Source organism: Seriola aureovittata, chromosome 9 (assembly GCF_021018895.1).
Source record: "Seriola aureovittata isolate HTS-2021-v1 ecotype China chromosome 9, ASM2101889v1, whole genome shotgun sequence".
NCBI lineage: Eukaryota > Metazoa > Chordata > Actinopteri > Carangiformes > Carangidae > Seriola > Seriola aureovittata.
The window spans coordinates 6336076-6358440 of record NC_079372.1 but is presented as its reverse complement, the minus strand read 5'-3'; the positions used below and the strand labels follow the sequence as shown (position 1 = coordinate 6358440).

The window sequence follows — 22365 nt, the reverse complement described above, 5'->3', positions numbered from 1 at the left end:
GCTACCATTTCTCTTTTTTTTTTTTTTTTTTTTTTTTTTTTTTTTTTTTCCATTTTCTGCACATTTTAATAATTCAATTTCCACAATGTAGATATTTTATACAACATGCAGCCCTAACCGAACCACTAGTACAAATAACCATTGCTTACGCAACATTTACAGGAGATGTGCATGTTTACTGAGAAAAGGCAAAGATCAACCTTGGGATATTAACAATTGATATTGGATCATTCAAATAAAAATCATGATTAAGAAGAATATATTATTATTATATTATCCACCCCAAACTCAAACTATTCAAATCATTGTCATTGGCAATCATTGTCATTGGCAATTTCTTAGGTGTTGGAAATTAAGCTAATTTTTTCTGCTCCAATCAAAATGTTTTTACAGTAATCATAATTAGTCATCTTGTTTTCTTATTTTTCCTCAGCTGCAGCATTTAAAAAAAAGTCAAGTTTTTTGTGTTTTTTTGAAAAGCAACAAAAAAATGCAACAAATCAAAATTAAACATCACAATACACTAAATGTCTCTTTGCCCTCTACAACAGCACAAAGAAGCAGTGATCAGACGACACTATCAACAGGACGACATCATTTGTTAGTGTCTTCCAAAACTGTTACAAATCACTGTTGAAAAGTAGATCTGTTTTATGATTTAATAATGCTAGGGTTAAAGTTTGGTTTAGGCACAAAACAAGATGTTTGGTGTGTGTTTAGATTTAGGGAAAGATCATGGTTTGGTTTAAAATATAGTCCAGACCATAAGTATTGGAACAATTTCACATTTTTTTCTTCCTCAGGCTCGGTGCTTCAGCACATTCAATTTGAAATAGAGTAGTGGATACTACATTCAAGTGCCAACTCTCTGCTTTAATTTGAAAAGGTTTACATCAGTATGGAAAGAACTGATTGGGAGATATAACCCCTCAACACATAGTGCCAAAATTACAAGGGTTCAAAGTAATTGGACACTTTGCTACTAAATCTTCCTGGGGCAGCGGTGTGTCGTTTCAACAACAGTTCATGCACTAGAGAGCTCTCTCGTGGCTCCGAGTTGATTGGGAGTTTCCACTCAGATTGAGATGGCGTTGTCTGTCATCAGACATCAAAGATAGTCAGTGTGCAAAAGTCAACAGTTGGGTACATTAGAAAAAGCAGGTGCACAGAGGAAAACCAGAAAATGGGAAATGACCTGGTATAGACTGAGGAGCTAAGGTGTTGGGGATGAGCAAAAAATCGTTTGCATAGTGGAGAAAAACCTGAGAATGCTTTCCAGGATGTCGGCGTACATGTTTCCTTATCATCAGTCAAGAGAAAACTTCATGATCACAGGATTCACCACAAGATTCAAACCACTGGTTTATATTTCTCATAGCATGGCATCAAAAAGATTGAAACTCAGATACAATTGATGCTACTAATGTCGAAAAAAATGTCAGCCCTGTTACAAATAAACACTAGCGTTTGCTGTGTGGGGCAAGGTAAAAATTAATAAGATTCAATTTCTTGGGATCCTCTCTCTTTCAAACCTGTACATGGAAGAATTGGGCGATATCCAAGATTTAATATCTCAATTCAGCCCAAATATCACCATTTTGAGTATTTCAAAATAGTACATGCCACATTTCTCCTGCTGCCGAACCATCTCTCTTCTTGCCTCCACTTTTTCTCTTTTTTTTTTTTTTTTTTACATTTTCTTCCTCCTTCTTCTGCTCTTCTCTTTTTGTATTCCTCGCCCTTCCTCAACTTTCTTCTCTCTTCCTCCATTCCCAAGACATCTCTCACCCTCTCTTCTGTTTTCTTCCTTACATGCCTCTCTCTCCTCCTCTTTCTCTCCCCCCTCTCTCTGAGAACATCAAAGGGCTGTGTCAGTATCAAGGCTCAGCTCAACAGTGGTGTGGTTGACCTTGGACGCTCACTAACAACCCAGGAGAAAGAGAGAGGGAGCGATAGATAGAAAGAAAAAGAGACAAGAAAGAGGAGACGGAGAGAGAGAGAGATCACATGTACAGGAATACTAACCAAGCTTAAAACTGGAATATGTGAGGCTCATATGCAAAGAGGGCTGCTTACTTTAAACTGTGGCAAACTGTGGTGAACACAGTCTTTTGAGGGAAAAAACATTTTCTATATTTGGGAACATAAATTCCAGGTTTTTCAGTTCAAATCAATCTACTAATGTGCAAAAAAAACTAAAAGGTATATCAACCCAAAACAGCCATATTCACAGTCAAATCTGGCAGCAAATATCTTAAATTTTCAGGTATTGGTTTGGCTTATAGAACATAAGAGTGGGGGAAAAATGATTCACATAAGAATTGCTAGCTTTTAAATTGTGTCATTCACAAATTCCATAAATCTATTTTTGTACATTGAGAATAAAGTTAAGGTGACAAAATAAAAAAAAAAGAATAATTCAAACACAACAGCACAGTGCAGCATCTGAATGTGCAACATGCAAACACTAGAGTTATCATACAGTTCATCTTCAAAGAAGACAAGTGTTTGGGTGCATTTTCAATTTAATAATTAATGGCGTGTCTACAATAAAAGGAGGGCTGCACAATTAGTCGAAATGTAATCAAAATCACAATATGGCATATAAGTGCAATATCCAAATCACAGGAGCTGCAATTCTTTTGATAAAGGTAAAATGTGTCACAACATTGTTGTGCATTGTGACGCCCAGCCTACAAATCATATTCTCCAGACATAGATGAACATGTTTGTTTGGTACAAGACCCGATAAAACTCACATCATAATTTTTATTTTTTTTTCAGTGAAAATGCAATGCAAAAACAAGCATTTCGCCTGAAATCGCATATCGCAATTGCAATATCTGCCAAAATAATCGCATATGATTTTGTTTTTTTGCATATCGTGCAGCCCTAACAGAAAGCGCTTCAGCCATGTTTTCCAGTTGTCAGTCTCACAAGGATCTGATGTAATAGTTATACTACTATTTTAATCAATCCAGCTCGCTACACAGGCTATGTAACTTGCACTACATACATTCTTCAGCACAGCACCCCAGCACAAACAAACGAAGCCAGCTGACCAACTCACACTGAAGCACTGTGCAAAACTCCCAGCCAACACTCAACGGGTGAAGAGAATAACTCTGGCCACAATCTGTTTCATTTCAAAAGACTTGCTTTCCCCAGCACTAATGTTGCAGTAGAGAGGCTGTTCTCCACTGCTGGAGACATAATGTTACTAGCAACACAGAGGAGCCTCTAGTGGAGAAAAGACCATGTTTGAACACAGAGAAATATCTACTTCACAATGTGGCTGTGAGTGTTCAATAGAAATTATAGCCTTGCGGTTGTATGCCTTCGCCAACCAGCCAGGTTGCAGGTAATATGGTCGCAATCTCCCCTCCCTGAGTTACAGCACTGAATAATAGCTAGAAGTGTTTTTGTACATTACGATGTCACAGTGACGTTAACCTTTGACCATCCCTTCATTTTAGCCTATTAGACATTTCAGTCAAATTGTGTCAGAATTGCTGTATGAATTTGTGAGTTACGGCCAGAAATGCGTCCAATCAGTTCATCTTTGAGTCCAAGTGAATGTTTGTGCCTAATCTAAAGAAATTCCCTCAAGGCGGTCTTGAGATATCACATTCAAGAGGCAAAAACGTGTTATGTGACATCACAGTGACCTTGACCTTTGACCTTTGACCACCAAAACCTAACCAGTTCAAACTTGAGTCCAAGGGCAAATTTTTGCCAAATTTGAAGAAATTCCCTCAAGACATTACTATGATATCTCCTTCCCAAAACCAAACTTGAGTATTGTGAGGTCACGACGACCTTGACCTTTGAACTTTGACCACCAAAATCTAATCAGTTTATCTTTGAGTTGAAATGAATGTTTGTGTCAAATTTGAAGAGGTTCCCTCAAAGCGTTACTGAGATATTGCGTTCTTGCGAATGGGACGGACAGATGGACAACCCGAAAACATAATGCCTCCGGCACTGGCGGTCGCTGCAGCGCTAGCATAAAAATGAAGACCACTACTTTACCACTTTAACTGCTGAGTTATGAGCTATATACTTTCTCACGATAACCAGCGTTTGCCTGGATCCAGACTTTGTTTGCACACAAACTAGAAGATATCACATGAACAAAGAAAATCTTCACTTGTGCTCAGTCTATAAATAGTATTCAGTCCCTTGATCTGTTTCATCTTTTATTGTTTTATGACGTTGAATAACAGTGAACAAATTCAATTTAACACATGTTTGACACAGCAACAATTCTTTGATGAAGAAACTGTGTATGCTTGCATCTGTGTTGCATCATTAACAAGTAATACCCACACAGCCATACATATACATACAAGTCTACACACAAAGGTATTTTTACTGGCTAGCATGTTTTACAGTTAATAGTGTAGAAAACACACACACACACAAATCCTAAATTAAATGAGAGCGCAAGCCACAAAAAACATGGAAGAACTGGTAATAAATCTGATACTTCAAACCTGAACAAAAACAAAATACAGCTGTCTGATCCTATTAATGCTGTTTTTTGGATACATCTGGGGGGAGGATTTTACTAACTTTCTTGTAGTGTAATGGGAGTTTGTCTGGCCTATAATAGGCTTTTGCTCAACAGGCAAGTATAGGTGGTGTCAATGTAGAGGCAATCATTAGGCTGCTAGGTTTTATAGATAATTAACTTTTGGTTTTGCCTTTGAATACATTAACTATTTATTAGAAAGAGATATATTTGGAAAAAAAAATATGTTTAAAGTCAGACCACTACATAATTAGATTTATGACGACTTTACTGACTCTCAGACATGCTGGCTTCATTTTCAACATACTGAGAACAGATGAGATGCAATCATAACATTTTGACAGCGGGAACATTGAACTCCAGACTCATCAAAACAACCTAAATTTTAATTTGCTCATTTAAAATGTCAGAAGAAAAGAAAACAATATCCATTCCAGTTTCACTGAGTCCAAGGACCTCAAGTGTCCTTTTAGTATATATTCAGTTTACAGTGAAAATCTTAATATTTAAGAGGCTGAAAACAGCATATTTTTTGGTATTTGTGCTTGAAAAAATACATAAATAATTAAAACTGATCAAGTAAGATTAATCAATGGATTGTCACAGCTCTAAACTGGTGTGTTGCAGCTCTAAATACAGAGGAAGCACACTTCTGCACTCTTTCATGAAAGTTTTTAGTGACAGATGCATCAGAAAAACCACCATGAGGACAAAAGATAAAAAAGGATCCATGGACAGAGCAGTGTGCATGATCCTTTTTTATCTCTCTTTGAAGAAGACATTGTTTTCCCATCTCCTCCTCTCCTTCCTTCCTCTTTTCTGCTCCCCCTGATGTCAGTGACTCCTCATCAGGGACCACATTAAAACTCAATCAATTACACACACACACACACACACGCACGCACACACACACAAGCACACACGCACACCTCCCAACAACTGTCTCTCTATGTCATCCCTGGGCTTAATGCCAGCATCTCTCTCCCAGTCTGTCTCTCTGTGCAGTGTTGTCCTCATCTCTCTCATTGTGATCCTGTGGCCTTGTTGGCCCTGGCATTCAATTTAGCTGTCATCCAGATGCATCCCTCTCTGCACACACACAGGCACGCACACACAGACGCACACACACACACACACACACACACACACAAACACACACACACACAGATGGATTTCCTGTCAGGACAGTTTGAGACCAATCAGACTGTGGTATTGGAGCATGCCCAGAGGAGGGCTAAAGGCCATCAAGGGACCCCCCCACACACAATGAAGTACTCCCTTTAATCCTGCACACATATACACATACACACACAAAAATGCCTGCATGCCAAAGGTTATATACATCATAAAACACAAAAAAACACAGAAAATATACACAGTCATCTTCAATAAAACTGCACTTAAATTTGTCAGCAGAGATGTTAAATTCAAATGCATTAAGCCTGTGTGCATGTGCATGAGAAATGCAGAGAAATCTCCTATTGTGTTCATGTATTTGCACTGTATGTGTGTGTGTTAAGTTGCCTTTAGGCGCCATCAGGGTGTCACACAATATGGCTAACCCAGGTCCCACAGGAACTGAACAGTGTCTACTCAGCTTCCAAGAGATCAGGGGCAGGGAGAGAGCAGAAAGGAGGGAGACAGAGGAGGAGTGACAGAGATACTGAGAATGACAGCGACAAAAATGTGAGTGACATGGATGAAAAAGGAAAAAAAAAAAAAAAGAGGGACAGACACCAAGAGAGTAAGTTGTTGAGACTTACAGAGAGAAAGAGTCAGTGGAAACAGAGAAAAGGGAAACCAGGTGGAGACACAATGAAGGGATGGGCTGGAGGGGTGGTTAGACAGGATGGAGGAGGAAGAGTAGACAGTACAGAGGAGGCGGGGGAGAGCAGACGACACAGCACAAAGTGGAGGAGGATGATGTCCTCTACAGCACACTGTCATCCATGGACAGCTCCCGGGACTGTAAGGAGGAGGAGGAGTACACTGAATAAGCGAGTCAAGGTTCTTTCAGCTTCATCACAGAATGATTCATCAATTTTCTATATGGTGCAACACACTGGAGCATTAAACTCAAGGGAATCATAAGATATATTAAACATGTTCTACACCTATCTTTCTATAGCCAGTAGTTTGTCTGTCTTTTGTATTATTGATTTTGCCCTGGTGTATGGTTTAAAGTTGTTTGTAAAATGGAAATCACAGACACAAACCTCTCCCCAACTGTCCCTTCTCAACCAGACACTAGCACTGCTTTTTTTGAAATAGAAATCCGTACAAACCAAATTACAAAACACTGAGAAGAAAATCTGACAAAAACTAAAACTTTAAGCTGACTATAAAGTTACAGAGCCCTAAAAGAGGCTACAAGTTATCTCTCAACTCTTAAGAGACAGAAAACAAACACAAATCATGGCCAAATACAGGTAAAGTGAATAAGAAGAAGAAAGAATTGGGCCTGTGCCTATCATGTTTTCATGTTTTTATCCTGCTGAAAGTGCACACATAGTCTAAAGAAGACTAATATTCAAAATAGTGAAGCAATTTCAATATATTAAACAGCTTGACTCTTCTGCATTAAGAAACTAAGTCACCAGCTTTACAATGTTTCTCTTATGATTTCCTTAATATTTTCTAGTATGCTGAAGGGAGAGAGAAATATCACTGCGAGATTTCTGTGGCAGGAAGATTTCTACAGAATTTGGATGGCCTCTTTTTTTATCCCTACTGTGAACAAAGCACTGAATTTCAAGTTCGAAGTGTGGTCAACCTGAAATACTGAAATGGTTTTTTTTTCACCCCAAAGCATCTCTGTTCACATCACTTGCCAGCATGAGCTGTCAGTGTATTTATCATTAATTGAGGCTGCTTGCTGCTATTTACTTGTTTGTGCTGCTTCATGGTTCACTAGCTCCTAATACTATGCATTAGAAAATGGTTCCAGTGATGTAACGGAGCGCAATGGGGCATTTTTTACAGCCTACCTGGAAACCAACTACTGACTTTAAAGACAGGACTGGAAATGGATCTGACCTTATATACTGTATCGAACCATTGCCAAACGCTTTGTTACAGATCCTGATTCAGTAAACCAGCTTGGGACATGGGAGATGTGATCGGTGAAATGCAGTGGGTGAGGTTGAGACAGATGTGTACTTTGTCCTAACGTGTGAAAAATACACACAGAGAAGATACAGAAACTGTGTCAATTTAAACACTTTAAAACTTTAATGAACTTGATGACTCAGTTAAAAATACTCCTTAAAAGCAGACAGCAGCTAAACAAAGCAAATACACCAGCATGACAGACTGTGCAGCACTAAGTATATCTATCCACTAAATTGAATTTGAATTCATTTAAATCTTTGATCCCAATGCACTGTACAGAACATGAACTAAATAAAAAAAAAAAAAAACACATTAACTCTGTCAATATTTCCAGATGATCCACTCAGCTTTAAGTACCTATTACTGAGAAGTGTTAACAAGCTGTTTAGATACAACATAGATGCACATTGTTACATTTTTCAATATACACAGTAGAAACCTGACAGAAAAACCTTTTTGGTTTGTTCTACCAAAGAGAGTTGGAGGCAGAAAAACCAGACTGTCATTATCATATGCATCTCACAGTTAGACCCATAAAAACTGTTTACTCCTTAGGTTTCACTCCTACACAAACACCACATATTGAGTTATGGAGCCAGTTACTGACACAATATGTCTCCACTGCTAAAATCTGTTCAAGGAAGAACACATTACTAAATAATTAGGAGAAAATAAAATTTGTTTTACGTTTTTACTGCTTTCAGGTTTTTGGGGGATTTTTTTTTCCTAAGTCAACCTGATGCCAGTATACTCCCCTGGGTGCACCTTTTCTCTTATTTTACTTTCTCAATTCAACATTTTTTTTCCAATCTTCTTCACCCCCCACACCTTTCTCTCCTCTCCCCATTTTAGCTCTGCAGCTCTAATTAAGTGGGCTGTCTGGATGACATTTGCTGTTAAATGACTCTCATGTCCTTCTCTTCCTATTAGTTCTAGACTGTGTGTGTGTTTATGATTTTGTATGTGCATATATATAAATGCATAAAATGCACGTGTACTGTGTATAAATGCTTCCATGTTTGTCTTCCACGGTGTCTAGGCATAGTTACTTGCATGCGTTCCTCCCGCCCTGGGTGCAGGCCAAAGGTGCTGATTGCCAGTTGACCACGGGGCTATTTTAAGGCCCAGTTTAATTTGTGGTGATTGATTGTGATAATTAATTTGCCGTAGGTAGATGATTGTGGTAATTAATTTGCTGCAGCTTGATGATTAAGGGTTGCTGGTGTCCCGTTGTGACCAGCACTGTTTGGTCAATTAGCTCCTTTGCTGCCACATTCATTTATTGTTAGAGTACACCCCTGTTCACAGCTGTAGCTGGGTCCCAGAGTCTCCCAAAGCACGTGACCTCAACGAGAAAAACTTTGGGCTAACTACAGTCAGACTTAATATATAACTCTGACTCTGCAAATGAGAAACTGAGCGTGCTCTTGCTCAACAGATAAATTCAGCAACATTATTACGTTATCCAGGATTTCTGCAGGGTTCACAAAGTTAAATTCAAGATTTAGATTTTTTAACACCCTTTAATATAATGTAGAATACAATGTAATATCTCTGACAGTCATACAAGTATGAAAGTGCAGATGGAAAACCAGTAGGGATGATATGAATTATTTATAATTATATCACTTTTTCAGTTCTTCCTAAAAAAAAAAAATCTAAAAAAGAATTAAAAACCCTTGTGCAGCACGATCCATTGTCACAAGCATCTCACTTGTTGTTATATAATATCTCCTGACAGCTCTCAACCACCACAGAAACATTTTACAAGTAATGTCACTGCCTATGAAAAGCAAAAAAAATAAAAAAATTTCAACTTTATTTTACTTTATCTAAAGATTTCTAAAGACCTGCAGATACCTTGTGTATCCCATATTGGCGGATTTTATACGTAGAGTGCAGCACATTCTGAGCAGCACTTACAATACATCTCATTCAGATTACACTACTAATATCTCTCATGGTTTGCTCTAAAAATACTGAATAGCTCTAAACACAACTCACAAATGCACATATACTACCAAGAAGTTGGCCCACTGGGAGAAAAATTTGTTTTAATCTGTCTTCAATATAATCTCTCAATACATTTTATTCCTATATTACATCACAGACTCTTAGGTATCTGCACACCGAGATAGTAGAAATATTGCTATTTCTATCCTTCATTTGCCTTGTATTCCCCATAGTCTCAGCAGGATTGGTGAGGTGGAGAGCTACTCCATCCAACCAAATGAGACTTGCTGCTCAAATGAGAACGAATGGCTTTTCTAACAACGATATTATTAAACACACAGCACTGGTGTTTCAGAGGCATTAGTGGGACTGATATGAAGTTGTTCGGCTGACTGGCGGAAACAATGAACTCTGGCTAACGTTATTAATCGAAATCATAAATCTATTTCTCATCTGGTCTATCAAATAATGAGGTAGGGGAAACCAAGCAAGGTTTTCCATTAAACTGTGGAGACACACAATAGCAGACACACACTTCTGCACACATGCACACACAATAGAAAAAGAAGGAGAAAAATGGGAAACGGTAAGAGAGAATAGTTGTTCTGACTTCGTTTTTATGTAAGAAATTAATTTATGCATGGCCCAAGATGGACTTGGGTTTATTGGTTTCTTTATTCTGAAATGGAATGCAAGGCAGAGCAATGGAGAAGAATGGAAAGAGAGCGAGTTCTCTATTTGCATCCGGAAACAGTGTGGGGCATATTTAAAACGCTGTAATGAAATTAGCGCAGGGGTTTTGATTATCAGTGTTTTCGGGCTACAAGGAAAACATCTCCAACAACAAATGAATCATTAGCAAGAGGGGTAAAAAAACAATTTACCAGACTAACAAGCACTGCACCACTTCCTAAGAAACAAGAGTGCATTCACAAGCAGCTACTGCTGTTTGCTTGGGGTTTGTACTTCTGTGAGTCTGGCTAGCCCCAATCTGTGGGAGCTCTCATGCTGAAACAGTCCAATGCATATCCAAATGAGACCTACATGGTGTGTGAATGTGTGCCGTTTATGTGTGTGTGTGTGTGTGTGTGTGTGTGTGTGGTGTGTGTGTGTGTGTGTGTGTGTGTGTGTGTGTGTGTGTGGAGGGGGAAGGTGTAAATCCTAGAAAGAGAAGCCAAGTTAGACAAGAGGCATGGGGAATAAGTCTGTGCAACAGGAAATATCAGTTCCTTTGAAAATGATCAAAGACCCTGTTTTAAAGCTGAATGAAAATTAAAATTCAGTGCTTACTCAGAGAGAAGCCGAAAACCTGTGAGTCATTTATGTCTCTATCTTTTGTATTGTTCCAGCCTTGAAGCCTCTCAAAATGCATGAACTGATACTAGGCCTAACTGAATATGACCTTTACTTTGTCCCTGTCCACATATATCTTTTTTTTACAGCTTATCTATTATATTTACCAGTCCTACTGTACATAGAGCAAATTACGTCTGAAGTTAGCCAGTTTAAGCCCTGCTCACGTTGGGTTATGCACAGGTATGGTGATATTGGTAGGTCATTTGTCGGTCAAAAACAAAATTCTTTCAGAAAAGATCAAGCCAAATGCCATCAATTTTTCCCCAAAAAAACTATGTTGGAATATATGAAATATGGTATTTTTAAGTTGATGACATTGATCATGCCCTGAACCTTCATCTAGCACCAAGAGGTAACTCCTCTCACGCTGCGATAAGGTCAAAATTTTTACTTGTAAACAAAAAATATACCAAAATCTATAGGGTGGAATAAAATAAAATTTACTGAGAACAAAAAGTGAGCCATTCCCATCTCGATACTATTTGCCACTCTTGGGCCAAAATGTCAACCTAATGTTGAAAATACTTGATTTCATGATCCTTTTGGCAGATTTCCATAAACCTTCCTGTTGTCAATGGCATATGCCCTATTTAGTTTAAAAACCACATAGTTTTTCCTGAACCAGAGTCAAAATGTAAATGGGTATTGGAACATCTCATTATGAGGCAAACATGGGGAACAGATAATGTAATCGCATGCAAAACACATGCTCAATGAGAATACAAACTTGCATTTGCATTAATACCCAAGTCATGCAACAATGCTCATTTTGCATGCACTCTTTATGCTTCAGCTTCATTAATTTGGGATCAAACGGTAACATCTAATTATATTTCAAACAGGTGTATGGTTTTCACAGGTTCGTGTTGACATGTTTTATGTTAGGTTTCCAGTCTGTGAGGTTGCAAATGATATCACTTTAAATATAACTCCTCTCACCCACTTTTGAGAATGCACCGTTAATCGCTGTGATATTTGCCACCTTTATGAAGCTCCTCAGCAGAATTATTTTGCTGAAGTTGGACCTGCATATTAAAATGACTCTGGATGTTGGATTAGCATTTAATTTGAGTGAACTTTAAAATGCCATTTGCCTATGTTTCATAGCAGAGGTTTTCAGTGATTCAAGTGAAAAATGTCAGATTCCCCTGACTTATATGTGAGAAATACCATCTGTTCTGTCTGTGTGAAGAACTCAATGATCAATTAAAGACTGTTAAAACCGTTAAAAAAAAGAGAAAAAAACATTCTGCTGCTTAGAACATACATGCATGGATGGATGGATGGCTGCAGACACACACAAGCACAAACACACACCTCCCATGACTTGATGAGGTTGTTATGATTAATAGGGGTGAAAATCCCTCGCAATCTAAAAGGCCCATTTGACTCCCCTAACTCCTTCAATACACACATATCACATGCAGAGTGCTCAGCCCTTAGTGCTTAATGGAGCCCTCATATGGGTTATTGATCAGGCGGGCCACAGCTAGATTAATTTATTCTTCCAATCAAGCTTTAATTAATAGCAGCACACTGGTAAGACCCCATTAAAAGTCGTGGTCATTACTCACAGCAGGAACATAGAGGAAACCAATAATCAAAACATGGCTGATGCTCCCTTTTCCCATATTCAGGACTTCAGCCAGTTGAACCAAGGACACCAGATACCGTATGTTGTTTATATTTTAAACAAAGTATTACAAAGAAAAATTAGGTAATTTGAAGACTGTTTGTTTGAGAAAGACTTAAAAAAACAGGAGTATGAATACAGATACATAAAATACAGTAAAAAATAAACTGATGCAGTTACTCACATACAGTATATAAACAGAAATGCACACAAAGATGGAAAGAATAAGTGCAAACAGAGAAAGGAGGGGGCGGATGGTTGGGGAAAACAGACAGCTAAGAGGCTGAAATGTGAAAGCTGGAAGATTTGCCAGACTTCATCCAGCAGACCATATATCTCTCAAGTTGCTGCCCATGCTCAGAATAATCATGCTAAAAGTGGATATTGGGCCTCTCCCTCAAGTTGGTGCCATTAGCAAGCAGGAAGTAAATACTTAGACACACACACAATGAGAGAGAGAGAGAGAGAGAGAGAGAAAGAGAGAGAGAGAGGCTTCCACTCTCTAGAATGAGCCTTTAGTCCTAAAAGTGTGTATAGCAAGGAAGAGAGGATGAGAGGAGGGAGAACTTAACAATTAGCATTCATAATGAGATCAGGGTTATCAGACGGCTCTCCGGTCATGGATGATGAAAAGAACACTAATTCAGTTTGTCTCTTCCGCTCTTCCGCTGGCCCTCGCCACTTGCTAACGGATGGAGAGAGAGAAAGAGGAAGGGTGGGGAAATGTCCATATTAAGAATAACTCCTATCAGATATGTGCTAAATTATCTCTGCAGCGTAATTTCATTGCGTGCATTTGTTACAATAACTGCAGGCTTAAGGGAGCAGAAGTCATCATGGCAATCTCATTCTCACCTATCTGTGGCACTTGGTCACTGACAAAGTATTTGACTCCGAAATGAGTCGTTTTTGCCCGTCTCATGCCATTCCTCTAAAATAACCACCCAAATTATGTCAACACAATTTTCCTGTTTTCTTCTTTTGTTTCCTGTTTACTCTCTTATTCTCCTGCTGCCTATAAATACCTCAAGGCCTGCCCTGGCCGCACTTCAGTTGGAACTAAATGAGTGTAAACAGCCCTGACTGGGCCAGAGACGGATGAGTGGCATCACCGAGGGCGGAGGCCGAGAGATGGATGGAGACACAGACAGAGGAGGAGAAGACAGGAGAAGGGACAGCCACACACTCCTCTCTATAGAGTTCCTTGTGACAAACAGCTTCAGCCCAGCCCTCCGTCAGCTAAAGCCATACGACAGAATCCAACACGTACAAAAACATATAAATGAACTGATCAGTTGCACATATGCAGACACACACTCACACACACACAAGACATGGCAATTTGCTTTTCAGTGTTAACTATACCCTCTTAAAATTCTGAAGAACACAGGATATCGTTGGGGTGTTGCTACACCCTACACCCACAATCCCATTCTCATCAACGCACCTCATCAATGGAGCCTAATCATTAAGACTGATTAGGAGACATCTCAGTGTGAAAGGACCCCCACACAACCCATCTATCACCCACCAACACATACACGCACGCATGCAGCTGCGCGCACACCCACCAACACATACACACACAAATATACACACACGCAGGCTTCATCCATCACCCCCTGTGGCTGGTCTATCTGAGGTCTCAGTGATTAGTTGTCCTGCCTGGCTGAATTATGATGTTAATAAGTCACCATTAGTTCCCGTGTCCACACCCACTTCACACATGTGAGTGAGAGTGCGCACGCACACACACACACACACACACACACGCACAGACACACACACACACACACACAACACACACACACACACACACACACACACACACACACAGACAAACCCAAATCGTTCAGCCTTCTCTTCTATGAGATCTAGCCATCTAGCCATCGCACACAAAATCAAGAGAATTACCTCAATCACCCCTGTTGACGTTTTACATTATTTCTTGTATTACAAAAATCTTTTAAAAAGGCTAAATGAAATTGATGAAAGCTATCATGTTATAAGTGAAACCAAAGCAAAAGTACTCATCATAAACTTTGATACTAACATAATTTTGTAATACAATTTTATATCCATTTGCACTTGTGCTAGCAGGAAAAGCTCAGATGTAATTAATAATAACATTCATAACAACTATATTTAGATGAGCCAGGTTCAGGGCTCTGGTATTGTGCATGCTGGCTCACTGCCATGCTTTACTGGGACACCTAAAGGAACTTAGACATTTAAGTGATATTAATAATGAAAAGTCAAAACGTCTACCATGAAAAGGTTCTATAGCTCTGATGACCATGGAAGTTCAAACCACCAGCAACACTTGCAGTAAACAGAGGAACTTTATTAGACCGATTAGACCGATTCGGCTTGTGGCCTTCATCAGGGTCCATGGAAGTTTATAATGACCACTCAGTAATACACATAATATGGCTCACACATGAGTGTAAGTCACATCAGGATGCAAAGAGCATACTGTAATTTCCATTTGCAGAATGTAAAAAATATGAACACTAGGACCAAATGTTGCTATCCGTATTACAGCAACATTTTGCTTTCCATAACCCATAATATATTGCCCATAATACCCGTATGTATTGTGTGATTGCAATAGTTCTATGAATCTGTCAGAGAGAGAACCTCTGTGAGGGAAAGGTAGTCAAAATAACTGATACCGGCAAATACAAAGCGGCGAGTCGACAAAATCATCTAATGTCAACAAGGGCACCGTGCATCCGTGTGATAGTTGCCAAGGTCTAATCACAGTAACTCATCAGCAGCTGAAATGTAGATTTCATAGCCACATTATAACAGTCTTAGATTCAGCAAATGGTACAACCGCCAACACAAACCACGATGAAATTAAATGAAAAACACAAAAGAGGATGACAGTTTTCGTTATCTTGTAGGCCATAGTCTCCTATTCATATATTCCTATGTTATGGCCCCTAGCTTTGTGGGTTTTGTTTTTCTATTTGACTTAACAAAAGACAAGCCATAATTATTCATGATAAACCTTGATGATGGATGTTTTTTTTTTTTTAATTAACATGCAGTAACAAGCAAGGAATGATGACCATCAAGTATCTGATCACAGGCAAATATCCCGCAAGTACATATACTTTGCCTAAAACATGTGAGCAAGCTGGGCAGAGTTGCCATTACGAGTACTTTAATATTAAGTTTTTGTGTTCACTCAGTCACAGGGTGTTTTTTAAGATAGTGGCAGTGTTACAGTGGAAAAGGTTAGGGTTTTGTAGGGCCAGTGAAACGTCCCAAGCAGATTTTTATTCCCGCTCTGCCCCTGCACATAAATACGCATTATATTCATTAAAGTAAGTCATAGTGGAAGATAAATAGCAAAGACTCATAATTCATGCAACAAGTTCACAAAATCTGAAACCTATAGCCAAATAAAGTATGACAACGTTACTCTCCATTGCACTTAAACAACTGTGAAATGCCTGCAAATCCGATCTGGCCAAATACCAAATGCAAAGAGGCCAATGACTGCAATACAAAATACTAGGAAGCGCATTTGTCCATGCTGCTCAAACACCAACAGGATTGAGTTCTATATATCTTGAACTCAGAGAAAGTCACATGCATTTCAACCTGAGCCAACATAATTCAGACATGTAAATACAAAGCCAGTATTTTGAATGGACTTGCTGCAAAAACCAAGGCTATAGAAATGATGACCTTACTCATATGAATGCATATGAATCAAGTTAAAGAGAATACTGCAGTGAAAGTTTAACTGTGTCCAAGGTCTAATCACAACAAACTCGCCAGTCGATTGAACACAACTCCCACAGAGGTCACAACAAACACTGCCATGGGTCCAGCAGGGGCACAGCGGCCAGCACGAGCACAATAAGCATAAGGATGACTTTCACTCACAGTTTGTAGTGTTGTATTCATCCGTCTTATGATAGATGTCCTCCATCTCGGCTTCACTCTCACTAACATGACCCTATAACGAATACAAAAGGTGGCAGGAATCATTCAACTATTTCAACCGCAGCCAATCTTTGAATCTTTTCACAGAGTTTATTTTTCCACGCACCCTGTTACTGTTGACAGACAGTTAGCTTACCTAGCAGGTAATGCTTTAGCTATATTAGCATACATATCTCTATATACAAGTTACTAATACTGTCACACAAATGCAATTGTCATTCCAGCAATATATTTGCCACTTCCTCTTACGGAGACTTACTATGTGGAGGTTGTGTCTCCAAAACTTGATCTTTCACCCGGGAATTTGGATGTTGAAAACTTGGTTCACTTTGTTCATGTCGTTGTTACCGCCAGCATTTTCACTAGTTCACAAAGACCGGCTAACCTGGCGAGATGGACAGGTTTCTTCTTTTCCATTTAAACGGTAAAATACGTTCAGGTAATGGAGCATATTTGTGGACTAAAGCTGTGACTCGAGGAGGAGGAGAGACTCTCTTCACCTTCACAGCTTGATTGCCAAATTTGACCGACGAAAACGCCGCAGTCAGACATCATCAGCCTGCAACCGATTCATGAGTGTGGCGCTGTGGGCCTCAAATACAGCCCCATTTTGTTTGCTATATTTGTTAACATTTTGGAAAATAAAATATGCCGAATATGCCATGAGCAGTTCCTGTTCGCCTTGTACATTTTATATACTGACAACTGTCAAAGAATTACTTTGATACCAAAGAAAACTTAAAAGCAGATGATTCTCAGGCAAGCTCTGGGGCCAGTGTCACAAATATATTTTAGACTGGTCTGTAGTTTTAGGTCTTAATTTTGCTCATAGATTAGTCTCATGCAAGTAACCCTGCATCACAAAAATTAAGACTGACTAATTTTAAGCCAAAAACATTAGGCACCTTACCCCAAGGCTAACTCAGGCCTAAAACCAATGCTGCCATGGTAACAATCACTGACAGCTGCATTGGGCAGGAAAATATGGCTCATAATTTGTGGTTTGCCAACATTGTTATGGAGGGGGAACGATAAAAGAAAGAGTTTCTTTAGAGACCGCAGTAACTTTATTTCCAAATCAGATTTTTCAGATTTTTTTTATTGTTACAAAGCTGAGCATGTGAATTTGGTTTCTAGGTCAGCCTTTTTTTATTTTGAAAAAAGTATTGATTTTCCCAAAATTCATTGTACCACAGTCTGGCATAAGATAGTCAACAACTAAACTGCTTTGTGTAATGGATGAATTTAAAGATCTATCTGAATTCTGACTATTTTTTCTTTTAAAGCTACAGTCAAAGTCTATCTCTGTGAAACCGGCCCTTGAAGTTAGGCGATATGGAACATCTTTTTTCTGTTTCTAAGCAGGGATTTCTGTTTCTGAACTTATTAAACAAAACTATAATGTCAGTAGGTCTATTTCCTCATAATGCTTTTACCATGAGTTCGCTAATGTTCAAAATGAATCAGATGGAAGTTGTAAAATGCCTTGACACAATAATGTTCATTCGGTTAGAATCACCGTACGTACAGAAAAACTTAATTTACCTTCAGCAGCCTGAACTGCACTGTCTCTGTCTTTGGTGAAAACAAATTGACAACAATCTTTATCTAGCCTACATCTTCAGTTTTAACCTCAATAACTTAAACAGCTAGTTCAAGTTCTACAGCTCTGAAATTACAATTCGATTTCAAGCTGGGCTTCACCAGCAAAGTACAACTGCTCTCTTTGTTGATATTCAGTATCTTCACTGAGTTGAAATGGGCAAAGAAACCAGGTATGATTGTCTCATTTGACCTGGAGGAACTTTTTTTTCCCAGCACTATTGCCTTTCTCGGCCAGCCTGCTTTTCTCCATTTTTTATTCATATTTTGTCTAAAGCCTCAATATATTCTCATACAGTTTGTTGAGTTAATGCATCACAATTTTAAAAATGTATCGTATCCAGTAAGCCATGTCGAGAGACACTGAATATTTTTGATAAAATGCAGATTAAAAAAAGGATTATTCTATGAATGCAGTGGGGTGTTATGGGCAAAAACGTGATGCAAAATGCCAAAACTTGGCATTATTCTTGCTGTCATTGTCTGTAATCAATGGATTAAAATTTGAAAAAAGTGGACTTTGCATTGCATTGTAACTTACGCAGCATGTGCATAAGACCTATGCGTAAATCTTGGAGTTATCCAAAGTTGAGTCACAGTTATTGTTTGGTAATCTGTCTGTTTGTGAGCCATTTTGGTGATCAAATTAGTCGTAATGCTTTAAGACACTAGGTTGGCATGGTTTACTCTGACAACAAGCAGGGTCAAAAATAAAACATTATTTGGATGATCTAATTAAAACAGCCCTCTCCCTAATGATAACACCCCCCTAAATCAACTGTCTTCCCTATTCTAGAAAAATGTCTGTCTCTGGCTATCCTATCTCCCAAAAGCAATATACCATATAATAATACAGTCCACAAACTTTTGTCTAAACACATTGTTTTCGACCGATTAGTACTCATGGGTTCATTTTGATCTCAACTACACCACCTGTAACAACACCTGTAAAGTTTTTGTGTATCTTACATTCTGACGCTATGCAGTGACAAAATCTGCCCGCAGATAGACAGACAGACAGACAGACAGACAGACAGACATATAAACACCTGTTCTCAAAACCGCCTCTGTAGTAGTTCCCACTACAGTAGGTGCCTCCAGAACCACATTTTACCTTGATGAAACCCACATACACACACAGACTCAGAGGGTGAAAACAATACCAGCCCCGCTGTTGCGTCTGGTAATAAAAGCAATAAGCTATAATATCCTCACAGAATGATCTGCAGCTGCAATACTCCTTCCCAGTGCACCTGCCTTTTATCAAGCGCTAATTAAGCCACTCCAAGGCCAGACTGTCAACTTTGAACACAAAACATCCCAGAATATACAGGAAGGATTGCCATAACATCTGCTGAGCAAAATCACGCTGCCCAGAGGACCAACTGTATCCTTGTAATTCAGTTGACAACTTGCCCTTTAATATAGCGGAACTCAAAGGCTGACAATTGCATTTGGATTAGATAGCTCAAAATATGATAAGTAGATTACTGTGAATTTGTCTAAGCACTTGAGGAAAGTCCCTATGTATCGTAAACAAAAGGCTAATGGTCCCGCATATCTCTGAACTCTTCCTGCTTCACTTTCAGGACACACTTTTAGCTCCATTTACGGTATTGTTGTCGCTCCATTTTTCATCCAAGTCAAGTCAAGTCAATTTTATTTGTATAGCGCCAATTCACAACAGAAGGTATCTCAAGGCATTTTCCAAATACAGCAGGTCTAGACCTTCTCTTTATAATATTATTTACACAGACCCAACAATTCCCATCAAGAGCAAACGCTAGGCGAGAGTGGAAAGGAAAAACTTCCTTTTAAGAGACAGAAACGTCGAGCAGAACTGGACTCAGGGTGGGCGGCCATCTGCCTCGACCGGTTGGGTTGGGAGAGATAGAGAGAGAGAGAGAGAGAGAGAGTGAGAGAGAGAGAGCAAGAGAGAGCACAGAGGAAAAGAACAAGAACATGCAATGATAGCAATATTAATAATAGTGATAGTAGTGGCAGTAACAACAATAGTAATGTAATATCGACTGTAATGTTCCTACTGATAAAAATAGCAATGATAGCATTAACATTAATAATTGTCATTATTAATTATAGTATATAGTATAGTTTTAAGTATAGTAAGATTTCTAGTGTGTATTTATTAGTACAGCTTCATGGGGGTGCAATTGTGCTTCTAGGCTTTTAGTCATGTTGAAAGAAGATGGCAGAGGAAGGAGCAAACTCTATAAAAGAACCGGAAATAACATGTGAGGTCTGTATGTTAGAACAGACTAAAGTAGTGGCATGGTGTCAGGACAAACAAGACAAGCAGTGCTTGACCAGTTAAACCTGAAATTAGACATAAAGTAGAATGATACCAAAGAATCTCAGAACAGCGTATGGCCTCATAGAGTGATGCAGGAATGAGTCCTAGAACCTTGAGATAAGTTAACTTTTTTGCACCACCAGTTTCCTTGTCCTGAAGTCAGTGGGTTTTTTGAATGGGTTAGATGCTCAAGACATTTTCACATTTTATGACATAAAACACATCAGTAAATACCCCAGCCATGATTTTTTTAAGCTTTTACATCTCTTAAAAAAGGTGGTTGCCAACAGGTGACTACAAGTGACAAGTGACCTCTTTTCCAGGGGTTTTAGATCGGTGCGGCATTGACCCCTGAGAACAGACTTAATGAAACCAACGCATAAAGACTCAGTATACAACACCAAAATTAAGCTTCACACATGCTATCCATATATTCTCACCTCACTGGTTTTTTATTGCGTTGACACCCCAACACTTCCCCATATATGCAGACAGAAAGCACATGTTCATGTGTGTGTGTATTCTTGCAATATCCATATGAAACCTTTCATTACCAGTGGGATCAACTTTGATGAGCACCTACTGTCCAAGTCAATGGCATTTTTGCCAGACATTGTTCTACTCAATACCAGCCTACCTTTGCTCTGGCTAAGTCTATATCAGAAAGAGATGGAGGAACAGAAAAGGCAGGGGTAGATAGATCAGGCCATTGGGAGCTGTAAAATATGCAGGTATGGCCTAGGTCTTAGGATTGAATAATTGATTAGGATGGGTCAATAGTGATATGTATCATCGTTGTTTGATGAGCTATAGCACCATCTCAAGATAGCCCTAGAGAAAATCTATAGGTAAGGGTAGACTATTGATCAGCACATAACTTATAGCAGGTTGCACTGATGACAACTAAATGTTTGTCAGTGAAATAGTACAGAATAATGTTATTCATCAGATTAAATCAATAGGGAATCCTCTTGTGCCTTATGCAGTTTGATCAAATTCTTAATTACTTACCTGGAAGAAGTAAGCCATGTTCCAGTTGTAGTGAGTCATATTGTTCAGGTGCTTTTCTGTTCTTGAGATTTTCTCTTTCTCTTTCTGGGAAACAGTTTACTGTGCACATGAATTCCTTTAAGTAGGCCTAGATGCCGGGATGCTTTTTGTTGCAAATAATGCAATGATGATAAAGTTGAATATCATAAAAATATGGTCCATAGTCATTTCCAATTTTATCGTTGTTCAAGTTCTCAAAGCATCTAAACTTTTCTTTCAGATTCAGATTTTGTTGATAAGTACAAGGAGCCTTTTTGAGCAGATTGCCTGGATAATTCACAACAATTCATTCAGGATCAACAAACGCCACTTGAATTAATTGCAACATATTGCTTTTTAAGTGAAGATTCATATCATCTCTTTTGCTTTGCGAATCCATACCCAAGGGTCATTACCTACCAAAGTAATGCATGAGAAATATGTCCTAGTGGTGGCTGTAGGAAGCAAATTCCAGGCAGGGCTTTAGGGGGCCATCTGCTCTTGAGTTCCACCATAATGACCAGCTTACGAAAGCTCTGTCCTAAAATTTGGCTCTATGTATATAGCAGCAGACAATGAACCGTCTGCCATCTGGGAATCATAACAAGTCTGCTCTCCAACGCACATGCTCGCTGTGTTGGAAATGATCTGAAGAGTTCTTCAAACAGCCATGCAACATACTGGGGAAGGCATGTGCTTTGGACAGATCTATTGCCTTTGGTTCTCACATTTGGCATGAAAAAGAAGAAACTGGATTCACTGTTCCACTTGTCAAGCAATAGGCATTACTGAAATATCTGCATGTGTGCATAGTTTCTTCATCCAACATCAGAAAAAACCTTACTTTATTCTGCCCCCCTGTTTTTCACACAC

The 22365-nt window shown here is 38.9% G+C and overlaps 1 long non-coding RNA gene across 1 annotated transcript; it reads right to left on the bottom strand.

The window, feature by feature from the left end:
* Positions 1 to 6002: 6002 nt before the first annotated feature.
* Positions 6003 to 17218, bottom strand: LOC130175008 (uncharacterized). The gene is made up of 3 exons (XR_008828673.1): positions 16810 to 17218; positions 16491 to 16563; positions 6003 to 6500 (listed from the first exon to the last, which is right to left on the bottom strand). It is a non-coding gene; the product is annotated as an uncharacterized LOC130175008 (long non-coding RNA).
* Positions 17219 to 22365: the final 5147 nt, after the last annotated feature.